Genomic DNA, 6,349 nt, shown 5'->3' on the forward strand with positions numbered 1-6,349 from the left:
TGGAAATGTTTGACAACTTCCTCCATGCTGGTGCCCCATCACACACAACAGGTGCACTTGTCCTCTTTTCACCTCTGACCCTCAAACATTCCACCAGTGAACGTCCAGAAATTGAAGCATCAACAGTTCAGCAACAATTAATTCTTCAAATCACCTCTGAAATAAGAGATGAATCTTTACCTGCTGAGGCTTCAGAGCCAAATTGTGAACCTTCAACTCTCACATTCCTGTTCTTGTCTCAATCCTGCTCTCCTAAATCAAGACCTGTTCAATAGATGGTAGAACAGAGAGGAGCAGAGGAAGAGAGCTGGGACCAGAACCAGAGGTTGATGGATCAAAACCATCCTCTGCTAAAAGAAAGGAGCCAAATAAACCTGGTTGTTTTGAAATGTGGATCTGTTAAAAAGAGGTGGAAATCAGAATTCAAACCATTGGGAGAGTTAATAACATTCTACTTTACCACTGAAGCAAAAGTAGACTTCAGAAGGTTTTAGTGATTCAACATAGCAGCTAAGTTTCCATTTCTATACTGATTGTCTGCAATGGTTCGTGGGGGTGGAGCCTATCACAGCTGACATCAGGTGAGGAGGGGGTTCACCCTTGATGGGTCGCCAGTCCATCCCAGGACCAACACACACAGACAGACAACCATTCACTCTCACAGTCATTTAGAGTGTTCAGGTAACCACTACCCTCTTGATGTCTTTGGACTGTGGGAGGAAGCTGGAGAACCAGAGAGAACCCACACAGAGACAGGGAGAACCTGCAGGAGGGGTGGAGATCGATGAGTCCTGGAGACGTTCAATAATGTCCATAACTTTGGCACCAGGAAGACAGCAGGTGATGGCACCTGGGAGTTCAACAGACCTGATGATTGAACCACCAATCACAAGGATTTCAGCCTCCATTGTAAACAGAGAGTTTAGATGAGAGAGAACCTGCTGTCAGCCTCACCAGTCAGGGCAGTGGCAGAGGCAGCAGAGTTGAATGAAGCAGGACCACCTGGCAGGTCTCAGCTGGAGGTGATGTGTCTTCTTGCATGAAAACATACAATGCAGGCTTTGGAACAGAAACCTCATCTGCACAATTAGAAAGGACCTGTTCCTGAACCACAGGCTCATCAGTCCTGCTAAGATCACGGGCGCTGCTGAGACACTGTTGGAGACACTGGCACAACCAGGGGTGGCACCAAGAGCGACTGGTGACTATTGGAAAGTACACAGGTAGGTGACCACTGCTGGAACATTCATGCTGAACAAGCAGGATCTCAAACATTGGTATTCTACTTAGGTGGCGCTACAGAGTTGGATGTACTATTTTGACTACTCTGACTTTGCCAACATGCAGGAATGCTGCCCAGGCCTGTGCACTGCTAATGGGACTGATGGGTGCCCTCAACCTTGCATGTCCCCCACGACTGTGCTACACTTCTGAAGTGTTTCAAAAACTTCTCTTGGATCTGGATGGACTTCAACTGTCCCCCAAAGTCCACGCATTAAAGGTGAAATTGTCTTGAATGAAGATTTGAAGTGACAAACTTCACAATGCCAAACCGATGAGGTCAGGTTTGAATGGACGATGTTGCAGTTGAACAAGATTTGAAAGCACTTTGATGAAGCGTTTCAGGAGTTCTTGTCACGCTCACTGACTGTTACACACTTACGCTCACACACTCTCACACACTCACTTTACAGATGTGCGGTACACACACGGTGAAGAGGTTTTTGCTAAGAACATTTTGTTTTGTTTTTTTAAGAACTTTTTTTTTGTTTTTTTAAGAACATTTTGGTTAGTTTTTTCCTGAAAGTACTTGTAATACATTGATTCTTAAAAATAAATATGTATTTGTACTTTGACTACTCTAAATTGACCGTAGGTATGAATGTGAGTGTGAATGGTTGTTCGTTTCTCTATGTTGGCCCACCGATGGACTGGCGACCTGTTCAGGGTTCAGCCCGTTGACGCTGGGATAGGCTCCACCCCCCCGTGACCCTTAATGTGTAGGAATGAGCGGAAGACAATGTATGGATGGATGTATTTATTTGTACTGTATTTTAGTTGTGTGATCCTCTTCCTGAGCCTGTCTACCTGGACAGTGAGGACCAACAGGACATCCTTGGTGCCTTTCTGAAGGCAGTACTTCATAGAACACCAACACAACTGAGCTTGATGGATGAAGTGCAGTTCATCTTTGGTGTTCTAGTTCCTGAGGGAGGCCTCACCATGGATATACTTTACAGAGTTTGTCCTTGCAGGAGTCAGTGACTTAATAGAGTCTAACAAAGGGTTGAACCTGAATGAGACAGTCACCCTTCAACATGGGGCCATGGCAGAGTGAACCAAGAACACTACAATGGGGGTGAGAGTGGAGCCATGATGGATTCACAGTTCATCACCTCCACCATCATGTGGACCACCTGATCACCTCTCCCTCAACCTCTAAATAACTCATTCCCTGACCGGGAATCGAACCCGGGCCACGGTGGTGAAAGCGCAGAATCCTAGCCACTAGACCATCAGGGACCACACTGAGCTCTCCAACAACAGAGACTATAGACAATGACTCAAGAACACAGGACTCTGTTGTCTCAGCTTGAGATGGTCCACCAAGACCACCAGACACCTCAGCCCCCTAAAGACAGTCCACCCCCAGGATCCTGCACCCCTCTGCTCCAACTCAGCCCTCCATTCATAACTGACTTTGTCTCAGTCTCTTCACAATGCCAGTCACTGAAACACTGACAATGTGATGGGGCTTCCTGTCTTTACTGCATTTTCTTCAAGGCTCACTACTGCTACTTCCTACAGTCGTCTCTACTGTGTACTTGTACTACCAGTTGTTATGAGCAACTGTGGATTTCTAAATATTTCAGTCCTCAGATTGCAACTGTATAGTGATGATGGGTCAGTTTAGAGCTGTCAATCAATGTTAATAATTGATCTTAACATCTGTACATTATTTTAGGAACACAAATACTTTTACTTCATTCTGAGGATGAGCAGACGTTCAATATAATTCTCATTTCCTGGTCAAAGACTCCTGCTAGTCAGAGAGGATCTGGGCTGGATTGGAAAGCTTCAGAGAGCGAAACCTTCACTCTGGATTGGACTGAGAACGCAGCAGCCTCAGCTTCCTGGAGCCTGACTTGCCTCTGTGGTCTAAGGCTGTGTGGGCTGACATCACAGTGAAACTACTGAGATCACAGAGCCTTTGAGATCACAGGCTGACTTCCTTTTGATCCCTAAAATGAAGAATAAAAATGTTGTGTCTGTGTTTGTGTTCCTGCATCAGTTAAAGAGTGACTCTGACAGAGGGGATGTAGCTCAGTGGTAGAGCGCATGCTTTGCATGTATGAGGCCCCGGGTTCAATCCCCGGCATCTCCAACTGGTCCTTTGGAGCCTTCATCTTGTCAGCTAAATTGATCATTAAATGTGACAACAGTTGATAACAAACTACCAGAAGAGAAACCAGTCTGTTGCATATCAAAGTATTTGTAGCTGGGTCAGTGTGACTGTAAACATTCTTAGCCAGCATGAAGGAGCTGGTTTTATCTTTGCTGGGGAAATCCCACACACAGCTGCTCTCAGGTCCAAATGTGTGTGTCCTCACTCCTCCGTCCTCCTGCTGCCCTCAGAATACAGACACAATTCAACCTGGCAAGTTTGGAGCATAGAAGTGCTCCTGAAGAGATGTGTGTCAGCCCACAGCTGGCTGTTCTTACCTGGAACCTCAAGATGAAACTGCTTCCACAGATTGGAAATGAATCTGATGTTGACTTTTGGACAAATCACCTGTTCATCAGTTCATCATCACTTCCATCCATTTTCTACTGCTTATCTTGTTATAGAAAGGAGTCTATCTGCTGTGTGACTGAGGCAGTTACTGTGAGCTGCTGCATGTCTCAGTGTGTGTGTGTGTGTGTGTGTGAGTGTGTGTGTTGTGGCAGGATAGCGCTACACTCCCCACCGTGAGGGGCAGTGTGGCAGACAATAGTGAGTGGTCACCTAGCAGTAGACCTGGTCCGACCCTTCTCCGTCCTTTCCTCTTCCTCTCCCTCCTTTACGGAGCCGACAGCCGTGCGTGGTGGCGTCTCGCTGGTCAGCAGATTGGTTACAAACAAAGGTATGCATGCTTGCTCTGCTCCATTATTCAGTGTCCTGGGCCCCCTGTTTACTCCAGTTTTGCTCCGTCCAGCGGTGTGGTGTTACCGGGAGCTGGGCTGTCTCCCTTGGGCCAGTGTGTGCGTGGTGCGCTTTCCGTGGGTAAGACGCGTAGTTGTCTGCCTTTCATATCAAGCTGCCGATGGTCTGTGGTGTTCTGATTATCCTCTCCCGGCCATCGTTTGTGTAGTCTGGGCTGCGGGCTTCCTCCTCCTGCCTCGTCTGACGCCACGATTCTGCTCTCCGGTAGGAAATGTTTATTCTTAGCTTTTGTTATTCTGTAATGCCCTTCATCCACATTTTAATTAGGTTAACTTGTTTATTTTGCAGTGTGCAGCCGTCAATTGCTGCTGTGAGCCTCGCTGCTGTTTTGGTTCTTCCTCTTCTTCTCTTCTTCAGTCTGGATTCTTGCTGATTCGGCTCATAACGGCTCTGATCCCAGTAACGGCGGTTAAAGCCGTGCACTACGGCCTTTATAAGAGCCTCAACGTGGGCCAAGAGAGGGCATCCCGACCCTCATCGGCGCTGAGCCATCCCCCTTGGAGACTGGTTTTAATTAGAGGGGCAGACATTTCCTTAATTACTTGAGTTTATTCCTTTTGTATTTGTTATTTCTTTCTTTGAATTATTACTGTTAGTTTTTGTGGGTTACATTTGATTTATTGTTTAGAACCCTTATTATTATTATTATTATTATTATTATTATTATTATTATTATTATTATTATTATCATAGCCTTTTGCTCCCCATTTTGATCATTTGGATTTAAAACAGTTTCTGTTGGGTTATTTGTGGTAGCGATATTTGGTTCGTGTGTGAGGGTTGCCTTGATTTCATGTTTTTGATGGTGTTCTTTTCTTTTCTTTGACAGGTATGGAGTGCCCAGAGCGGCAGCGGTCCCCCTGGTGGTGGTTCCTTATTCATGTTTTTTTGGTTTGCTGTGTCACGGGCACAGTGTAGTTTTTTTGGATCCCTCCCCTTTTCGTTACCGCTGTCGTGGTAAGCCCCAGTCCTGTCCCCTTTTCCTTTCTGTAATTCCTCTTGCACTCCTTATTATATCCATTGGTATTCATTTAGTCTGTTGCTCATTTTAAACTATTTTTCTAATAAAAGTATTTTTATAATTGGAAATCACGGTCCTGTCCTGTTGTATCTCTCGAACTGTGTGCCTTTGTTCAAGTGGAAGCCTGGTCATTTTGAAATTTTGTTTATATCCTGGGGTGAAAGCCCCCAGGTGGCGTTGTCAGCAACTGTTCCCCACCGCTCGCCTTGCCACAGTACGAACCTTAAAAAATGCAACAGTGATGTAGTAAGAGTTGCTTCGAACCTCAAAATAATGCGACAGTGATGTCAGAAGAATTGGTAATGATCTCAAACTGATGGGACAGTGATGTCGTAACAATTGCTAATGAACTCAAGATGATGCTAACAGTAATGGAGTGAAAGTTTCGAATAACCTAAAAATGATGCTTACAGTAATGTAGTAAGAGTTTCAAACAACCTCAAAGTGATGCTGACAGTCATGTAGTAAGTGTTTCGAACAACTTCAAAGTGATGCTGACAGTCATGTAGTAAGAGTTGCTTCTAACCTCAAAATGATGCTAACAGTAATGTAGTGATAGTTGCTAAGAAACTCAGTGATGCTTACAGTAATGCAGTAAGTGTTTCGAACAACTTCAAAGTGATGCTGACAGTCATGTAGTAAGAGTTGCTTAAAACCTCAAAATGATGCTAATAGTAATGTAGTGATAGTTGCTAATAAACTCAGTGATAATTACAGTAATGTAGTAAGAGTTTCGAACAACCTCAAAGTGATGCTGACAGTCATGTAGTAATGGTTGCTACGAACCTTAAAAAATGCTACAGTAAAGTAGTAAAAGTTGCTTCGAACCTCAAAATAATGCGACAGTGATGTCAGAAGAATTGGTAATGATCTCAAACTGATGGGACAGTGATGTCGTAACAATTGCAAATGAACTCAAGATGATGCTAAAACTAATGTAGTGATAGTTGCTAATAAACTAGTAATGTAGTAAGAGTTTCAAACAACCTCAAAGTGATGCTGACAGTCATGTAGTAAGTGTTTCGAACAACTTCAAAGTGATGCTGACAGTCATGTAGTAAGAGTTGCTAATGAACTCAATTTAATGCTACAGTGATGTCGTAAGAATTGCTAATAAACTCAAA

The 6,349-nt window shown here is 44.4% G+C and overlaps 1 long non-coding RNA gene and 2 other non-coding genes across 3 annotated transcripts; 2 read left to right on the forward strand and 1 right to left on the reverse strand.

Moving 5' to 3' along the window:
* Positions 1-2,451: 2,451 nt before the first annotated feature.
* trnae-uuc (transfer RNA glutamic acid (anticodon UUC)) lies at positions 2,452-2,523 on the reverse strand. The gene has a single exon. It is a non-coding gene; the product is annotated as a tRNA-Glu (tRNA).
* Positions 2,524-3,313: 790 nt separating this feature from the next.
* Positions 3,314-3,385, forward strand: trnaa-ugc (transfer RNA alanine (anticodon UGC)). Its single transcript has one exon. It is a non-coding gene; the product is annotated as a tRNA-Ala (tRNA).
* Positions 3,386-4,017: 632 nt separating this feature from the next.
* LOC147271835 (uncharacterized) lies at positions 4,018-5,237 on the forward strand. The gene is made up of 4 exons (XR_015115805.1): positions 4,018-4,124; positions 4,197-4,264; positions 4,353-4,408; positions 4,493-5,237. It is a non-coding gene; the product is annotated as an uncharacterized LOC147271835 (long non-coding RNA).
* The last annotated feature ends 1,112 nt before the right edge of the window (positions 5,238-6,349 follow it).

This window comes from Aulostomus chinensis, chromosome 1 (assembly GCF_037954235.1).
Source record: "Aulostomus chinensis isolate RoL2024-O1b breed Wild chromosome 1, RoL_Achi_v1.0, whole genome shotgun sequence".
Lineage (NCBI taxonomy): Eukaryota > Metazoa > Chordata > Actinopteri > Syngnathiformes > Aulostomidae > Aulostomus > Aulostomus chinensis.